Consider the following 17,538-nt stretch of genomic DNA (forward strand, 5'->3'; position numbering starts at 1 on the left):
AGAGACGAGGCTATAATTCATTGTGTCTTCATACTATGTTCTTCCCCCTATCTGTATAAAGAGGAAACCGTCTAGGGGTATTCAAACTCTGAAAAAAAAAAGAATTTGATATCCAAAAAGATGATAATAATGTGAAAATGTTGGCTTGAAATGACAAAAGCCCTAAGCTTTTAAAACTTTACCATGTTTAAAGTTTAAAGAATTTGCATGAAACTGCCATTAGTTTACCATAACCATTATTGCTGCTAACAGCAGTTCAATCATATGTCTTAAATCTGGGATTTTGACAGCTCAGGGAAATTATTATTCTAAATATGTAATGTGAGCAACTTGCTAAGTAACCCTGAGGAGTAGTCACTTCTCATTTTTTGGAGGAGAATTCTCCACTGGTGTCCATGTAGTTTCCCATCAGATAGCAAAGATGCCTCCCACATGATTTTTCCCCACCCTCCATGAGCCCCAAGTGTTTCTGAGCCAGTGCACCCCTTGATGTGAGAAATTACCTGACAATGTTGCATGAATATGACTTAGCAGGCTGGTCTGACTGCCTAGGTTTATATTCCCACAGGGCTCCTGCAGAAGTCCAGCAGATGTGTCTCCTGGCAGAAAATCAGCCAAGATAATGAGAAAAGATTTCAACTTCCATATGCTGGTATCAGCACGGATTTAATGTTCTTATCCAAGTGCCTCCTTTCATCAAAACTTCTGTAGCACTCTGGCAAGTTTTCTCAGTCTCTTCAAGAGATGTTCTCTGAAAGGCTGGCATTGTGTAGTAATTCTGCTGCCTTTGCTTTTTTTGCACCTATCTCTTTGGCCATGATGAACATAAATAGAAAATATATTCTATAACTCCTGTCACCTCTCAAGTTTGAGTGTGACCAATATCAGTGAATACAGTTGAATGCATACTTCTTGCAAATAAATGCAACCCTGGCTGGCTTTAACAGAAGATCTGCATTTGTCTTAAAGGTGAATTAATTCTAAGTCTTTATCCCAAATACCTCATTTGATGCTTATTAGAATAATCAGGCTCTATTATTTATCCAGCCCCCAAGAAGGGCTTGAGTTTTGTGAGAAATACTAGCAAGAGATCTCAGTGTTCTTATTTACATTCATATGGGAAGGGGCTCAAATCTTCAAAGGCAGGTGGGTGGCAAGATTCAGGGGATATCAATAATATGCTGAGATGAGGAGAAGTCTTATTCAAGCCTGAGTCTAGTTTTCTTTTTTTCAATTTTGTCAATGTCTCCTAGTATTCTAAATACCTCTGGGATTTCAAAACCCAAATTCTCTCAAAATAGAGAAGGAATTCGGAGGAAAAATGAATTTACTCATGTTGTGTCCTTTTTAAAAAGTTCCTCATTATGAACAATTTCAGTTTATAATTCCTTACTAGAATAAGAATATAAGAACTCTGAGACTGGTTCAGACTAACAGAGTGGTGGAAGTCTTGATCCTTACTGCCTGAATGCAAAAAAACCCCATGAAAAGCATTCACAGAAAAATCTCTTGCTGAGACAGGTGCTACTAACACTAGCAGACACTGTTGCAACTGCATTGCAGAAAGTTCTATACTCCTACCTTTCTAATGTGGCCAACTGCTTTATTCTAACCTGCTGCCTTCTTGGTCTACAAGAGCCCTACTACTTCTGCCTGGCACGGATTAGATACAGGCTTGGTTTTTTCTGAAGGAAAGAGACATTCCCTCAGCAGGATCAGCAGTGTACTTACAGCCTGAACATTGGCACAATTGATCTCAGCTCGTTGTGGCAGAACAGTTTTCCCCAAGGAACTCATGGTGTCTCCAAATATATTTTAGGTGTGAGGAAACAGACCTAGGGGAGATATGCCCAAAGCCACACAGTAAACCACAGACAGATATGGGACTGAATCTGTGCCAGGACACTGACCAGAACTTAGGATGTTGTCTGGAGTCAGGCTATGCCAGGACAAGGTGCTGCTTGGACATCAGGCTGTCATAACTTTCACAAGATAATGTGCAAATGTTCATTGTGCCATTTTGACAGGAGCTAAGTTCAAGGAAAATTGTGCTCTGCAGAATTGTTCCTTCCTGACGACAAGCTACTACAACTAAGCAAGGATCTCGAAGGTGAAGGGGTGGCTTAAAGGCATCTTAGCTCCAATGTCTTGAGTCTCACTGTTAGCTCCTTGTCCCTCCTTTCCCACTCATATTTTTACAGTGATTCTCCCCCTCTACTCTTCCTTTATAAGACCCCACCTGGAGTGCTTCACTCAGATCTGGGTCCCCTTATCTAAGAAGGACATGGAACTGTTGGAGCAAGTCCAGAGGATGCCATGAAGTTGGTGAGAGGACTGGAGTACTGTGGAGGTCCAGTGGCCTGGCCTGGCCAGCAAGCCAGCCATAGCCGAGACCAACCCAAGGCCATGAAAAATGACACTTTAAGAGCAGGAATACTGTTTTGAGTTAGTAAGAGTTAAAGTATGTTCAAAGGGGATCGTGGGAGTTACTATGTTAATGTAGCTTACATTGCCCATTGTGATTGGTTAGAATGTTTCTAGAATGTTCCCTGTTATCCTATATAAGTTGGGATCACCCCTTGTTAGAGGTCTTAGCATTTGGCTGTATTTGGGAGCGTTCCTGTTACTGTGGCAAGAAGAATAAAGGACCCTCGGATTTTCCACCTAAGGCCCGTCACCCACCTTTTCTTTTCCACCCTGCCAGCCCCTCACAATCACTGCCTGTCCTCACAGGTGTGGACAGAGCGATGTGGTAGAGCACCTCCCCTGTGAAGACAGGCTGAGAGAGTTGGGTTTGTTCAGCCCAGAGAAGAGAAAGTTGTGTTCAGGCCTCATAACAGCCTTCCAAAATCTGAAGGGGGCTACAGGGAAGATGGAATGGGACTCGTCATCAGGAACTGTAGTGATAGTACAAGAAGTATGGGTTCAGACTGAGAGAAGGGAAAATCAGATTCGATATATGGAAGAAGTTTTTACTGTGAAGGTGGTGAGGCACTGGAACAGGTTGCTCAGAGAATCCCATTCCTGGCTGTGTTCAAGTTCAAGCTGGACAAAGGTTGGAGCAACCTGGTCTTGTGAGAGGTTTCTCTGCCCATGATGGGGGGGTGGGGGCGGGGACTGGAACTGGATGATCTTTAAGGTTTCTTCCAATCCAAACTATTCTATGATGCTATGATTCTAAATGTTTATTTTTGGATAAATATTTAAAGTGTTGTTTTTGTACCTTTGCATGAAATAAGCAATTTTAAATGCAGTATTGGGGACATATTCAGGCTACAGTTTTTCTGGAGAATATTTTTCTTTTTGATGGAGTCAGGTTTTTTTCTACTACTCAATGAGATGGAATTTAAGAAAATAACTTAATAGTTCCCCCTACTCCTGTCACAAATTTCAGATAAGCCTTTATAGTAGGACAAATATTGAACTCCAAGTTATTTAGTGTCCAGTAGAGACCTATTGTAAAGAAAGAAAGAAAATCACATTGTCTATATAGAGTGATTTGATGGCTATATCTTGGCTTCTTTAAAATTTATTGTATATATTGATGCATTGACGCATCTGAGAACTGGACTATTTGGGAAAGTCTGAGGCTATTGTTTTCCCAGCAGTGACTAAGGGTTACAAAGGCACCCAGATGTTTTGTCCACATTAAGACTGTGAGTTTCCAGACCTGAATTTTATATACATTGAACTAAACTAGAATTTAGTCCTCTGTCTTGGGCTCCCTCACTTCAAAGGCAGTTTCATATATCTTTTTTTCTTTTCTTTCTTCCTTTTCTCCTTCTCCCATGTCAGCTTGCCTATCAAATCCTAGATGGTGCAAATGGGAAGTGCACTTGCATTTAACTACTTCCTATAAAAGATAGAAGAGAAATAAATCCAGATTCTCTCTCCTCACTTCACTTAGACAGTCTTTTTTTCTCTCCCTCTCTCTGAGAAAGAGCCCAACTATTTGAAATTTAAATATACACAGTCAATTTTAATATAATGTTCTTTCTCTGCAAATGAGATTATACTATTCACATGTTCTAGGACTCTTTAGACAATTTTTTCTCATGTGCTTTCTTTGTCATCCTTCATTCTAACAATGCCAACGCTCGTGAACAACCAGTCTTCTTTATTTTAATAGCAATCATAATCACAATTCTGTATTACTTGAGGGACTAGAAACATAGTTCTATTTTTCTTATGCCTCTTCCAAACTGCTCCCAACTATCAGATGATGAATAGTCACAAATATTAGACTGAAGTATATTTAAGTTCTGAATCTTTTTGTATGAAAAATGAATAATAAAAGAGAGTGACTGACAAAAATACTAAACCCTACAACCTTATCAAGCATTACCATAAAGGAGCAAAAATAGCACAAAAATAAAATTATTCTTTGTTCACAGATCTTTAGGATTTTTGCTTTGAAACCGAAATTGTTGGAATAGGAGAATAGAGCAGATGTTGTATATGCTGAGTCCTAAGAGGTGCCTAATGTGATGTATTCCAATATCTATCACTGAAACAGCTAAATACACTAATGATTTAAACAAGTGATTTTATGGTTTTATAAATGCATAGCTCTTGGTCATGAAAGCAGCCTCAACCCTTTTATCTTAAGGGTTGAACTAATCCTACTATGTGATTTAATTACTTTCAAAGGTTTTGTACCATTACATTTACATCTGCTGCATTTAGCTCTGAAGTAAATAGCAAGAACCAGACATTAACAGCTTCAGTTTATAAAGGCAAGGTTCACAAATTCCTGTTCAAAGGTTTTTTTCCTATTTGATACAAAAATTAATGTTCTATATAATTCAAGAAAAAACTCTTTTGCAAGACATCAAAAAACAGAACAATTAAACAAGTGAAGAAGTTTTTCTTTTCTTCAAGTCCTGATGATTGTTAGCCCTCTATACCACCATCTCAAAAATTCAACTGTATTTCAGCAGATATGTTATAGTTTTTTGAGATTCTTAAACTCCCTTTATTGAATTTTGTAGCCTTTGCATTGTCAGTACTATAAAACTATTTTTTTTTCTCCAGCTCTCCAGCTGAGTTATGGCATTCATGTATCACATTGAATTTTACAACTTATTTAATAGCATTTTTATTTTTTATGATTTCTCCTACCTTTTAAAAATATCTTGGGGAATATATTTAAGTTTTATCCAAAATAAAAACAAATTAAAAAACTACCTAGCTAAATTATTGCTTTCATTTTGACCACAGAGACCAATGAAACAAAAATTATTTTAGTTCAATGCAAATTACCATACCAGAATAATATCAGCAATGTAAAGCCAGCTTTATGATCCGCCTATTTCACACACTTCTGGTTACAAATGTAGAAATGCAACAATCTGTGATATTCTTTGTTTTGCTACATATCAGGACAGCAGACTTGGATTACAGTGTTAAAGGAGAAAAAGAGAGGGTAGAAGGAGAAAGGAAAGAAAAAGAAAGCTGTTGCTGTATATTAGGAATAGGTTTTTAAAATTATGACTGAGCTTTTGAGGATGGAGTAGAATTCAATGTCACTATGACATTTTATACTAAGTATGGATTTGGGTCTTCCAGATGGTGGATGGGAAATCTCATATTTATAGCAACTTTCAAGATTTTAGACCATTTCAGACACAAGTTTGGCAATAACTCCTTGCAGATGGAGGCTGGTTAACCTAAAATGTAAGACATTTATTGCAAGGTCATGTCTAAATGAATTAAGAATCTCATCAATGTGGTGTAGGTGTAACAAGGGCTTCAGAATGAATTTCCAAAACATTCTGAAAGAGTGACCCAGCTCTGAGGACGCTGAGTAGTTTAAGAAATTTTCCTGTGTCTTCTTGATTAAACTGTCAATGGATGAGGTACATCAGAAATGTTCAACTTCAATCTCTTATAATCTAAAAGCTGATGTTCTCTTCAACCCTAAGATTTTCACCTATATGTCTTCCTTTCACATCAGGGGTGGCTGTATGCTGGCCAGATAGTGACATTCTCGGCCCATTTAGTCCTGAGGCAAAGAATTTCAGACCACTAGAAATTTATCAAATCCTGCTCCTCATGGGCTGCACTTGCTGAAGGTCAGTCTCAAGGCACAAGAGTAGGACAAATTAAATAAGTGTGTGCTGACTAATTCCTCTAACAGCTGGTCTGAGGCTAAGGACAACCTGTTGATTTACAACTTTTTCAGTCTAGCATTTCACAGTAGTTGTAAATGCACTCTGAGAAGATGGTTTTCAGCAGAGATTTTCTTGTTGTAGAGGAAAATGCTTATTAGGAACATGAAACTTAACATTAGCTCAGAAATTGAGCATTGTCTCAACATTAATAATATTTGGCAGAAGTTAGGGAGAGGTCATTTGCCAGAGTCTTGAGTGCTCTTGTTGTCATATTACTAAACAATGAAACCAGATAAGCAGATACATGCACTGTCATATAATCACTCTGAAATACAATTATCTCTATATGAGGCCAAACCTTTGCAAACCAAAGCAATAAAAAATCTGCTTTTGGAGAATATATTTAAGTTAAGGGACAGATGGGAAAATCTGTGAAGTCAGAGAGACCTAGACATGATACAGTAGATTCAACACATCTATACACCATGCTCTTCATACACAGGTTTGAAGATGCTGAAGGTGGTCTGAAAGGTAGCAGTAATTCCTATGGGTTTTGTGTGGCAGCCAAAGATCACAAAGCAAGAACAACATTTTTGTGTCCTCATGATCAAGGAGTTATAAAGATATGGCAGAAAATTACCTCTGACTTCACTTAGTGGAGGACAAATAGTACCTTTATAACTGTCTTCTGTCTCCATAAACAGTAATTTCTCCAGAGGGAGTCTATTCAACTGGGGAGAAAAGACATGATGAAGGAGACTGTTATTTTGCAGTATTGCCTAACAAGCTAAATGTATTTCTTTCTTCTGAACTCATAAAGCAACTCATTTGTAAAATTTCAGTCCATTTCCCTAAATGCAAGTGATTCATTATTTTACAGTAAGAAATAATGATCATTTTCATTTATGAAGCGCCCCCTGCCAGCATACTGTAGGTGCCACATGGATTAACTCTAATCAGAACAATCAACAACAATTAAATCATTAAATATTCAATACACAAAACCCCCCAAACCAAACAGAGAAGCATTATCATAAAAGTCACCTAAGTCTACAAACATTAAAATTTAGTGTAAATCTGCCGTCTATGTTCATCTCTCCATTGCTTGCATTTCATAGTAAGCTACTAATAGAGCAAACATAGAACTCTGAAATTACTCTGTCTTGGTCTGACCACAGTGCATGCCAAAGGCTGTGAGGAAACTGAATAAATATGGAAAGGATTACTGTGTCCATTCATAGAATCATTAAAGTTGGAAAAGACCTCGAAGACCATCAGATCCAACTTTCTGTCCTTTCTCTCTGACACTGCTGTTGCCACCACACACTGGGACATCCCCTCTACTTGAGTCATGGGATACCAGGAACAGAAAGACTGGGCTCACCAGGAGTGCAAACAGAAATTCTGTGAAATCAAAGTAATCCATCAGTCTGGAAGAGGTTTGGTTTATTTATGTTTCTACTGTGGCTTTCTAGGTTGGCTTTTTGGGGATAGAGGAAAGAAAGCATTATTTGTTACCCATCTTCACTCCCTGAGGCAGTGGAGTATGGAGCCTACAAGCACCAAGTACAGAATGGGCAGCAATGAACACAGAGACAATACCTTGATTTGGAGCCTGCTTTTAGTTTCAGGGTGAAGTTTAATTCAATGGGCAGGTTGGATCAGCAGAGAATTTTTTTCACTGAGCTAATGAGGACCATTAAAATTATTCTTCAGCACCTAGCATATTTCTTTTCTTAGGATTCCCTGGAATTTTCATTTGGACAGTCTTTACTCTTAGAGGAACTTGGAAATCAACAACACCCTTGAAATCCCATTCTTCTTTTCACTGGACTTTAAATCAGATCATCAGGGTATAGATGTAGCTGAAAAGCAATTTTCAAAGAAAAATACTTCTGTATTGCTGCTGTGAATCCTTCAGTTATGAACTGGATATCATGGAAAAAATTGCCTTTATAAATCACAGTGAAATTATGGAACTGGATTTCATAAGTGTCAAAGAGCCTTTTTCAGCATTAAAGATACAATAGATCCTTGAATTCAAGATATATCAAGTTTCTTTAAAAAAAAATGCTGGCGTCCAAGTCCTACTATGTGTAGTAATGCTGCACCTTGTCTTTCATTTTGTGAGATGTCCCAGAGAAGAATAATGGATTGTCATAAAACATGACCTAAAATAAATAATAGAGAAAAATTATTTCTTTTTTTTTTTTTTTTTTTTTTTGCTGCAGGACTTTGAATGAATGAATTACATAAGAATGGCATAAGAAGGGCTTCAAAGTTATGAGAGATAGCTGTGTAGGAAGAAAATCCAAAAAAGCCCTTTGGAATGTGATGTTCATTGTGAAAACCGGGAGCATTTCAATATTATTTCAGTACACAATTAGTTTCTGTAACTGCTTACATGCCAAACACTCCATGGTCTTCTATGTACCTGGGATGTGCCACCCAAAGAGGCATTAGGTTAACAGGTAGAATAAGGCTTATTACACTATAAAATAGTTGATTTATCACTTGTTTGTTCCATGTCAATATAATTAAAGCTGAAAAGTGATGATAGCTCTTGAACATCTGTCTTTAGCTTTCATATTCTTCACAGTCTGTTGATTGGGTTATGTTCTGTATTATTTCAGTGTCCACAACTGTCTAATGAAATGGGAGAGAGCTCATGTGAAGTGGTGAGCTGAAGTCAGAAGCAGCATTTCATTTGTTTTTTACTTTAATAGACAATGACAGCTCCAACTCTGAACAAATTGTTTTCAGTTGTTTGATGGGTCTCAGCTGCTCCGAACCAGAAGGTGACCAGATTTTCTTTTAGTTGAAAAGTAAGAACTGTTGGAGTACAGTTGTAGTCTTTTCACTTTTCCCTAACATATTATCAAATTCCTTTGAATCTTTTAAGGCTCTAAAGCACCAAATCTCATGAGAAATTAGAGGTTATATTGAAATATTATTCACACACAGGAAGGCCAGTGATCTATAGACCTAGGTGTCATACCATATTTTCTCTTTAAAATTTTAAATAGCGTTGTTTTATAGGATTTCTGATGATAAAGATCCCATGATCCAATTTTTCAGGGAGCTGACACTGAAATATTCACCCATAGCTAAAAAATAGTTTTTGCTTGGAATTATTTTGTAGGAAAGTATCATGTCATCTTTTAATGTACTGCAGATGACTCTTTGTGCAAATTTTGAGCATCAAAAATTATTTTATTCATATTTTGGGAGTTCAAAACAAGGAATATTTCTCAGATTCTGCAGCAGAAATGTAGGAATTCCTAGAAAGTAATATTCAAAATAGAGAACTAAGGTTTGAAAAGAAGTATGGACTTCTTCCAACATAATACCATCCTGTCTATTCTTGGAGATCCAATGTTTAAAAAACACCTGTCCATGGGGAAGACTGTCCATGGGGGTTGAGACAGTATGTGACATTGTTATTAGAGGACTACTCTATAAAAGTTAGGAATAATGGAAAGGTTAAAAATCTGTAGAATCTTGAAAAGAAACTGAAACAGAGTATAAAATGAAGGGATTTCAATTTTGTTAGACAAAATCAAGCCTGTTTTTTTAGACTCATGCACAGAAAATCCTTCAGTAATTTCTCTGGCTATATATTGTATGGAAAAATAAAAATTACCTGGAATATGAACAAAATAACACCAAAAAAAACTAAAGTCTCTGTTACCTTATAAAAGGTTTTATCTTCAATACACTGTATTATACATTTCCCCCAAAAGGAGTTTGCATCAGTGGCTCTTAATAAGTAATAGGAAACTCATTGAGCTTAGGAACAATACTGTTTACTGGTAGCCCAAATAACCTCATTTCTATGGCTGCCAGCCAAATTTATTTATTGAAAGCTGTATTGCTGTAGAAGCCTAAAAATTCACCTCAAGGTAAAGTTATGTTAAAATATAATTAACTATTTTTTTGTAGCTCATAATTATTTTTCCTTGAAGGGCAAAAATGTTCTGGTTTCTACAATAACTCTAGAGGAGCAACCTACTCTGTCTGTTTCTGAAGTACATGTGTTTTCAATCAAATTGGAGGCACTTGCAACTCCTGCAATAATATTTTACCTCCTTACCATTTGAAACATTCAGCAACAATAGGAAATAGTGAAGGGTGGCAAGAAAAAAAAATCAAATATTCAGCTGTATCCATGAAAATAAGTAATCCTTGCCATATTTTTCTTTCATTCAGGCAAGGATTTAAAATTGCATTTTGGAAGGAGAAAAGGACAGTAGCTCATCATCTACTGTAAATTACTGGTTTATTTGATTTTTTAAATTTTATCTATAGCTATGCTTTATGAAACATGTAATACAAAAACACTAAAGATGGAACAGATACTTTGTTGGTCTATTTTCTTGATATTTTATTGTTTATATAGATATGGGAATGCAAGTTTCCCTCTTAGACCATTGAGAACATAATTCACTTCAACTTCATTAGAGTTTATAACACTGCTGTTTAACACCAGCAACTGAAATGTATATCTTATTTTCTCTAAAGGGAGTCCACAACTACTTAATGAATCCAAGATAGTTTTATCCTATTTCCTTTTCAGCATTTCCCTAAAACTATCCCTATCAAAGGAAAGTCCTTGGGCATAAAGAAAAGCAGAGTGTGGAAAGAAATAATAATAATAATAAAAAAAATAACTACTCTGAAAAAAAAAAAAAAGTAGAAATTTGAAGGAAAATGTTTTCTATTTTGACATATGAATAAGGACAGGTATATTTTACACTTAGAGAAGTCACAGTGATATTTTTAGATTATTTGAAATAATGCGTGTATTTGCATAGAAAACAAAAAAATATAAATTTAATGGTAACTACCTATTGTCATTGCAAATGTATATTGTAAGAAAATCTTAGATTTTGTTTTAGGAGAGAATATGAAGGATAAAAAGCTTAAGCTGAGAATGCTATATTAGGATAACTCCCAGTTTGTGCCAGATGACCCATTGCAAACCAGTTAGGGCTGGTGAATGATCTGAGTCCTGACCAGGACTGTTTATGGTGTTCACCTGGAAAATGTAAGCATTTCACTGCCAACCTGCCGACATCCAAAAAAAAGCAACAGATCATTTAGAGCACAACCTCTGCATCACAGTCCTTGTGGGACTCTGGTAAGTCCGTGTGTCTCAGAGAGGAAGCTGTGTATTTGTCTCACTCTTACAGATACTCCAAGCTATCCTAGTGGTTGCATTGTTTCTGGTTAAAGACAATATCCAGATTATCCAGAGAACAAGAAAAGACAAGAGGGTAAGGTCCCTCTGTGCTCCCCTGGATTTTTCAATTTTCATAAGACCCCCAGAAAAGATTTAATTGCAGAAATGTAGAGCCTCCAATCTTCCCATTTGTTTCTAGAGCTGAGAAAAGAGAAGCAGAAAAAAACCAAAGCAAAACCCCTCTACAACAAAACTTTTTAGTCATTCTGGGTACGGTGTGCAAATGAACATCAAAGCGTCCCACTTTGCTTCTAAGAGTCCCTAAAAAAGAAACCGACATGCCTTTTAAAATGTACCAAAGCATCTATAAAAAATGTAATTATATATTTGGGAAGGGAGGAAAGGGACTGATGTGTGGAATGGTAAACAGCACACACTTACAGCCAACTCTATAGATTTCAAATAACCGATCTTGTAGGAAATAATGAGCTATCTGCTAAGAAAGGGAAAAACAGAGGAACTGGTAATAAACAAACTCCAGCTCCCATGTGTGACCTAGTACAGTACAATATAGTTTAATTTTATTACTTGTCATTCATACCAAAAACAAATTTGCAATTTTCTGCAAATATAATGGGAATCTTCCCAGAATGTGTGAGTGCAGAAAAGAATGGGATATTTCTGTCAAATGAAACACTGCAGTGTTTGACTCCAAAAAGAAAGCAGAATGACTTGATATTTTTGCTCAGGAGTGATATTTGATTCACACACTTACAAATTATAAATCCAGAAGGGATTGTTGTGATAATCTGGTCAGTTTTCTATATAAACCAGGCCAAGGGACTTCTCTCAATTAGTTCCTGCTCAGGTCAGCCTATACGTAAGACTACTGTAGAACAGGATAGTTGTTGCTTGCTGTTGGTATTGATGGAGTAATCAGCTTAATTTGTAGCTAAGATACAGATCAAATATTAAGAAAATCCTTTTTACTGTAAAGAGAGTTAAATACTGGAACTGGTAAGCCAGTGATCCTTTTTGAATCTGCCGCTGGAGGTTTTTTAAGAACAGATAAGCATGGTGTGCGTATAGAGGACGTTGTCTCATTGCCAGGGTTGGAAGAAGGGGATGAAAAGATTAAATGTGTCTTTAGATTTTTTCCAGCTCTGCATTTCAATGGAAAAGAAACCTTTGTTCATCAGTAGCTGTGGAACATTGCGTAGACTAAATTCACCCACGGAGGATTTGGAAAGAAGGCTTTAGGGCTTTTGGGGAGACCTTCCTCCCTCCTCACAAGCTGAAATGACATGATAGTTCCATATTGAAGCATTGCAGGATCTTGATCTATATTTGTCCATTGTTGTATACAATATCTACAACTATGGGGGATTATAGGAATATAGTAGGAAATCCAAAGCAGCATAATAACTTCCTCTTTCTTTCCTAAGCAAGTACCAGTTAAACTCTCAGTGAGGTAGTTTATGTTAACATAACTGAAATGGTCAGGTAGACTGCACAGCCAAACAATCTTCAGAAAAGCAATTTCCACACTGTGGATAGAAGTTACTAGTGTCCTTCATTTTTTTAAATTGCCATTACATTTAAATAAAAGACCACCACTGTTCATTGGCTTTACTTTCCATTTTTGCATATTTGTCATAACTTTGATATGCCATCTCATTTTTTTAAATTTTGATTATTTATTTGTAGTCCTTCTGGTATTATGCAGCTATAAATTGCCCTAGTTGTTTCGGGGTTTTTTTTGCTTTTTTTTTTTTTGTTTGTTTGTTTTTGTTTTTTTTTTGTTGTTGTTGTTGTTTTTTGTTGTTTTTTGTTTGTTTGTTTGTTTGTTTTTGTGAAAAGAACTCTCTTTAAATTCTAAAATTTTATCATTCAGGCTCCTTATACATCCCTATGGTCTTGGAAAACAAGGTCAGAGCAAACAGATGCACTGAATTTAGATTTTCTGTCTTTTATGGCACTGTAAAATCAAAATATATCCCTTATTCAACTCTTATTCAAATGAAAAAAGCATCAGTTTTTAAAATAATTAGTAATAATAAATAAAATAAATAATTAGTAAAATTAATTAAAGAATTAATAAAATAAAAAAATTAAAATAATTAAAAAAATAAAATAAAATAAATTTTTAAAAATAATTCTAAAATAATTAGTTTAGATGGGGTTCTTACCTGGGAAAAAAATAAAAGGAAAATTCCCAACTTCTGTTTGGTACATACCTTATTTCTTTCATAACATAAACCAGCCTGAGCGGGGAAAATTAAACAGACACAGCTTGCCACAGTGAATGTAATATTCCCAGGGGAGGGAATAGCTGAGTCCAGTCCAGCTGAGAAGAAATTTCTGAACCTGAAGGACAGTTTTCCACAGATTCTATGCATGCCCTAATCACTGGGCAAACACCATTGCCTCTTTATTACATTGAAAAGGAAATTAAGTATAAATTCCTACATTCCATAAACAAGACAGAGATAGGAATTACAGATTTATGATAATGGCATGACTTTAAGGAAGAATAGGTACAAGTAGCAGAATACGGACAATATCTAAAAACAGAAAGCAACTTTTCTGACTCTGCCAAGTACTTTTAAAGTATACTGAATGGTAAGAAAAACTCCAGTACATATCTCTATACCTCGCTACATTTACACTGAGGACTCACTTTAACAATTGACAACACCCAGCTGAATTACTGTGTTAGAAAATATGCCAGCCAGGCCTGGAAATTCTATTAAATACTGGGGTATGACTCGACCTTGGTCCTTCATTTCTTTATGTCTCTCTGCTTTCAGAAGTGTTTATCCAGCTGCAGCCTATGAACATCCACAAAATACCCCAGATTCTCTACTTCTAGCTCTCTACTGCAGCCTTTTCTCTATAAAATCCATAAATAGAGACAAATTCAGAAAGGGACACAATTAATTGCCAACAGCTTTCTGAAAGGATTGCACTTAGCTTCAGATGGAGAACAGCTGTGGTGCACACTCTAATACATGCCACGGATGGGAAAGCATGGTTCCAGCTGGCTGAGGACAGCCACAAGGTCATTCATCAGTGAATACACTCTCTCTCAAGTGTCATGTGACAGACCCAAATTTGTCAAGAGTTTTAAGTGAATCTGCCTGTACCTTTTCCCTAAATAAACACTCCAAAACCCTGAAGTTTTCATCTCCCAAAGCTGCAATGTAATAATTTTTGAAAGAGTGAAATCTCAGATATGTTTGGGAAAAAAAAAGTGTGCAGTCTACACTGATTGAAAGTGGGTTTTCCCCTCCAGTCTCTTTTTCCAGTTCAAAAATTTTTGTTGCATCTGTCATTTGCAACAAATTTTGCAAAGCATCTGGTACACAAAGAAAATGTCTACCTTAGCTATGTGTCTGCATGGATGCAAACATGAATAGAAGCATGGCCAGCAGGCTGAGGAAAGGAGTTCTCTCACACTACTCTGTTCTTTTGAGATCCCACCTGGAATTCTGCCTCCAGCTCCAGGGTCCTCAGTACAAGAAAGACGTGGACCTGTTGGAGGCAGTCCAGGAGCAGGGCCGTGAATGGTACCAGAGGGCTGGAACACCTCTCCTGTGGAGAAAGGTTGAGAGAGCTAGGACTGTTCAGCCTGAAGAACAGGAGGCTCCTGGAACATGTTATTTTAGGCTTTCAGTATTTAAAAAGAATTTATAAAAAAGGTAAAGACCATTTGCCAGTGTCTGTAGTGGCAAAGCAAGTGACAAGAGCCTAAAACTTAAAAAGGGTAGACTTAAACTGGATATAATGAAAACATTTTTTACAATGAGGATGGTGAAGCCCTGGGACTCGTTTCCCAGAAGAGTTGTGTATGACACACATGTTGAATTAGGCTTTGAGCAACCTGGTCTAGTGGAAGGTGTCCCTGCCCATAGCAGGAGAGTTGTAACTAGATAATCTTTAAAGGTCCCTCTCAACCCAAACTGTTCTATGATTCAAAGTCACTGCTTGGGCAATCTTTTTTTTTTTCCCAAACCAAATGGAGAATCTCTGCTTTTGACATGAAGACAAGGACATGGGCACTCAGGTTCACTGGGTGCAAATTTTGGTCTGTCAGAAGTAAATTTTATCCCAGGGTGAATTTAGCCTTTCTCCTTACCTCACTTCTTTCTGTGGCATAGGAGTAAAACTGATACATAAAATATTCAACATTGAATTTCTTGGTCAATTTTGTTAAAGGCAGCAAATCATTTCACTCTGCTGGATCTATCTTTGCAGTTTCCACACACAGTTCTTCATCTCTCTGTTGCTCATGCAAAACCAACCAATGAAGCCAAGCATCCTTCCTTTCTTTTGTTAATGTCATACTTGTAACAAAATATTGCCTGTACTGAACTTTGAGGTAGGTAATAATCAGGTAGTTTGCAACTTGAGTCACTATCATGACTCTTCTTCTTTAGGTATATGATGCAGCATCAGCTATTTTAAGCAACTGGAACCAAGGCTAGATGGTTATGTTCCTATAACTGGTTACATCTTTTAACTCCTTTGACCTTCAGTTTACTCACTTATAAAGCAAATAAAATATTAAATGTTTAACCAGTTTTGATTTGTTATTTTTATTTTTATTTATTATATTCTGAATATTTTTAGTGTACTGTAATATCATATATGGAATGAACCTAAACCTACTACTGTCAAATGGTGACCCTCAGTAGAGAGAATGAGGTTCAGGATTAATTCAAAACTAATAAAGTGTTTCACTATCATCATATGTTATGGTATTAAAACAAATAACAGCAAGACTTCTTATTCTTAGAATTTAGGAGAAGAGAAAAGTCCAATCTTACCACCAGTGGGAACAAATTGCAATAGATTAAATGGGCTTGTTTTAAAATACTATCATTGCACCTTATATTGATTAATTCACAGAATGTAATTTATTTATTTATCTTTAATTATGGTACATTTCTATTGTGATGACCAATCATGCACATCATTAGCAAGTATGGCAAGACTTTCAAATGAAGATGAGATTGATGACTTTTCACTTACTGATGTAAATGAATCACCAAGTGAAGCAACTTCAAGGAATGTATTAAAGAGCACAAGTCAAATCACTGGCTCTGTACACACACTGTCGCATTAAATAAACTCATACTTCATTTGTGCAGTGGGTGAAGAAAGCTAATTAAAATGAGTAAAATTTCAGCTGCAGCTTCTGGCACTGTTAATCAGTAAACAAAGTTGAAAACTTCAAAAAGGGCTGGCTTCAGAGTCCAGTACACTTGTAAAAACAGATCTGAAACCAAAGCAGAAGGAAATAACAGCACTGAAAATAACATTGAAAGTGAACTTGAAAAGTTATTAAACCATCCCATAAATTACCATGTATTTCTTCCTCAAGAAATGGATCTGCTGTTGCTTCTTATTAAACTCCTTTACTAAACAACCATTTAGTCATGGAGTTACACTTCCTTGAACATTCTGGGGGCAATGAGCTCTGCAGATAAGCACATGGAACCAGGAACTAAATTTTAGCAATTTCAATTCACATAAGCTTCATAAAACCTGTTAAACAATTTCTTTTGGGATGAATTAACTCTTCAGCTTTCATTTCAGTTTTAGATCCATCTTTGTTCCTCAGTTCAAAAAATGCAGATGAATTTTTGAAAGTCCAGGGGCATTGTGTCATTTGGAAACAAATGTGACTTATTTATGATTTATGCAAATCTTGGCTCACAAAACTTGATAAATGCAAATTTTGCAGCAGCCTGTTCCATATACTGGAAGGTATTTCTGGAACACTCTGAAAGAGTAATAAAAATATGAAATATTTAAACTGGTATATTATCACAGCCTCTGCTTGATCCTCTAAAGAACTTGCTTATAAGAAAAAAAAAATCTTAATTTTGTCAAAATCTAAAATATTTATTTACTGTGCTATGAAAAGAAAAAAAAAAGATATTTTAAAATTTCTTGTCCAATGAAAAAATAAAATTAAGCAAAAGATTCAAGGAATGTAAGATTTGTTGTTCTTTATCTTTCTTTCCATTAAGATAATAAATTTACTGTATGAACCACATTAAAATCCCACAATACATGTCAATTTTCATACATCCGCAAAAAAAATAACAAACAATTTTGATATTGTAAAAATTAAACATTTCCAAATATTCCACGCAATTTTAGTGTAATTTTCATGTTATCTTGAAATATTCTATTTTTTATTTATTGTAAATTTTAGGTGGATTAAAACTTTTT

This window comes from Vidua chalybeata, chromosome 3 (genome assembly GCF_026979565.1).
Source record: "Vidua chalybeata isolate OUT-0048 chromosome 3, bVidCha1 merged haplotype, whole genome shotgun sequence".
Taxonomy (NCBI): domain Eukaryota; kingdom Metazoa; phylum Chordata; class Aves; order Passeriformes; family Viduidae; genus Vidua; species Vidua chalybeata.